Raw genomic sequence first — 3709 nt, forward strand, 5'->3', positions numbered from 1 at the left:
TATTTTTGTATTTTAAAAATATACACAATACACAATAAATCTGACATACAACCAGTTAACAGATCAAATATTCACATATATAATCCCAGTGATTTCCCAGATGAAGGATAGTTTTAAAGAAACCAACAGTTTAATTTATAACAGTTTGCAAATGACTTATTATCATACCGTGATTTAGTTACTTGGTGTAACTAAACGACTTAATCATTTGATTGTTAATCATAAATATAATAATATATCATGTGTCAGTAGTCATTCATGTAATGGTAAGTAAAATCAAGATCCTACTGAACTACTACTTTAATTAGGGAACAATATTCGGTAAACAAATGTTTATTTATCAGTCATTGGACGCCTATTTAAAAGCTGGCAGCTGAACATTTCTTACTTTCACCACCTTCTACCATATGGATCAATTTTCCGTTCTGATCTCAACAAGTCTGAACAAAATACTGAGTGTGCACCAATCAGAGGCCACATTTTTATGATGTCATCATGTAGATTTCTTACAAAGTATTTTACAGTGTTTTAAAACGACAGAAATACAAAACACAATATGAAGTCATTTTCATCAACCATATTAAATCCTATTTTATATTTAAAATATGTATCAAAATACATTTATCATAAATACTTCCATCCCTGAAAGGTCTATTAAACCTGAAGCTGATGTTCATGTAAATGTATAATAATCCACCTGATTGTAAAAGGAAAATGTATGAAACTGCAAATCTATTTAAATAAAAGACAACTGTGAACAACTAAATAAATTGTGATTTTAATTGCAAAATATCTATATGTTTGTTATTATGCATACATTTTTTTGAAAGATTAAAAAAAATATAAAAATATTTAGACAATAATGTATGTAAAGGAGGACAGTGGGAACATTGAAAAGGTTGTTGACTGCACTACTGACTACATCAACTTCTGTATGGATGCTGTTGTTCCAGTAAAAACTGGATCACGAGTGACATCAATTGTCTTTTGAACCAGAAGAAGAGGGCCTTTAATGACGGTGATTAGCTTGTGATCAGCAGAAGCTGAAGAGTGTGCAGAGGGAACTTAAAGTCCAGCTCAGGGAGGCAAAGGAGTGGCTGTGGAAAACATCCTGCATCATCCCAAGTCCAGAACAAACCACACCCTGGAGAGAAGAATGACCTCAGGCCAGTCGCCCTGATGTCTCACATAATAACCCATGGAGTGGGTGCTGCTATACCACATGAGACCACAGGTCCACCATGCCCTCGATCCTCTTCAGTTTGCCTACCTGGAGAAGGTGGGAATGGAGGTTGCCATTATCTACATGTTTCACTGATCCCTCTCTCACCTGGACAGTGCCAGCAGGGCTGTAAAATTTATACCTCTGGACTTCTCCATTGATTTCAACACCATCCAGCAGTGAAGACCTACTGGACCTAGCTGGATGGTAGAATGGACTGGACTGCCAACAGAGACGGTCTGTGCAGGAGAGGAAGGAGCTGGCTGTACTACCTCAGTTGCTGCAGATGTTCTATCAAACTCTTGTGGCGAGTGCCCTCTTCTATGCAGTGTTGTGTTGGGGAGACAGCATTAAGAAGAAGGATGCCTCATGTATGGACAAGCGGGTGAGGAAGGCAGGCTTGGTTGAGGGCTTAGAGCTGAACAGCCTGAAATCAGTGGTAGAGAGATGGGTGCCGAGCAGGCTAAGGGGTCCTTGACCTGAAAAACTTTGAAGACCCCTAAACTAGATAACACTCATCCTTTTTATTGTCCAACATCCGCCACCATAATCTTCAACCAATTAGATACTTTTATGAAGTTCGGTGCCCCCTGTGACTGTGCGTGCCACCTTGTGCTGCCATCTGTTGGCGTGTTACAAAACCAGTCCAGAAAACTTTTTGATGCCTTATTTAGATGTGATTTTACGAATCTACGATTCAGAATCTTTCTAAAAAAATAAACGTTACACATTTATTTACAAACTTATCAATCACTTATCGGAATTTAAATTTAAAAGGATGTTTTTATCGATTTCTTAAACTTCGATGAGCTCGATATCGAAACAGAATAACTTTAATTACTGATTTTATTGTTTAATTGTACTGATTTTGTGTGCACTGAGAAATCAGCCCTGGGCGCTAATGACGTCAAACCAACATGGCCGCTCCCATTCACAACGGCACATGTCCATCCATCCATCTATCTTCTCCCGCTTATCCGATGCCGGGTCGCGGGGGCAGCAGTCTAAGCAAAGATGCCCAGACTTCCCTCTCCCTAGACACTTCTTCCAGCTCTTCCGGGGGGACACCAAGGCGTTCCCAGGCCAGCCGGGAGACATAGTCTCTCCAGCGTGTCCTAGGTCTTCCCCGGGGTCTCCTCCCAGTGGGACGCGCCCGGAACACCTTCCCAGGAAGGCGTCCAGGAGGCATCCGAGACAGATGCCCGAGCCACCTCAGCTGACCCCTCTCGATGTGGAGGAGCAGCGGATCTACTCTGAGCTCCTCCCGAGTGACTGAGCTTCTCACCCTATCTCTAAGGGATCGCCCAGCCACCCTGCGGAGGAAGCACATTTCGGCCGCCTGTATCCGGGATCTTGTCCTTTCGGTCATGACCCAGAGCTCATGACCATAGGTGAGAGTAGGAACGTAGATTGACCGGTAAATCGAAAGTTTCGCCTTGCGGCTCAGCTCCTTCTTCACCACGACAGACCGGTACATCGACCGCATTACTGCAGAAGCTGCACCGATCTGTCTGTCAATCTCCCGTTCCACCCTTCCCTCACTCGTGAACAAAACCCCAAGATACTTAAACTCCTCCACTTGCGGCAGGAACTCCCCACCAACCTGAAGTGGGCAAGCCACCCTTTTCCGACTGAGGACCATGGCCTCGGATTTGGAGGTGCTGATTCTCATCCCAGCCGCTTCACACTCGGCTGCAAACCGTCCCAGTGCATGCTGAAGGTCCTGGTCTGATGAAGCCAACACGACAACATCATCTGCAAAGACGAAATCGTGTCGTCACCAAACCGGACACCCTCCGACCCCTGGCTGCGCCTAGAAATTCTGTCCATAAAAATTATGAACAGAACCGGTGACAAAGGGCAGCCCTGCCGGAGTCCAACATGCACCGGGAACAAGTCTGACTTACTGCCGGCAATGCGAACCAAGCTCCTGCTTCGGTCATACAGGGACCGGACTTTTCCAAATCCACAAAGCACATGTGGACTGGTTGGGCAAACTCCCATGAACCCTCCAGCACCCTGTAGAGGGTATAGAGCTGGTCCAGTGTTCCACGGCCTGGACGAAAACCACATTGTTCCTCCTGAATCCGAGGTTCTACTATCGGCCGTATTCTCCTCTCCAGTACCCTGGCATAGACTTTCCCAGGTAGGCTGAGAAGTGTGATCCCTCTATAGTTGGAACACACCCTCCGGTCCCCCTTCTTAAAAAGAGGGATCACCACCCCGGTCTGCCATTCCAGAGGCACTGTCCCCGACCGCCACGCGATGCTGCAGAGGCGTGTCAGCCAAGACAGCCCCACAACATCCAGAGACTTGAGGTACTCAGGGCGGATCTCATCCACCCCCGGTGCCCTGCCACCGAGGAGTTTCTTTACTACCTTGGTGACTTCAGCTTGGGTGATGGACGAGTCCGCCTCTGAGCCCTCAGCCTCTGCTTCCTCAATGGAAGACGTGACGGCGGGATTGAGGAGATCCTCGAAGTATTCC

Source organism: Silurus aristotelis, assembly GCF_946808225.1.
Source record: "Silurus aristotelis genome assembly, chromosome: 7".
NCBI classification, from domain to species: Eukaryota; Metazoa; Chordata; class Actinopteri; order Siluriformes; family Siluridae; genus Silurus; species Silurus aristotelis.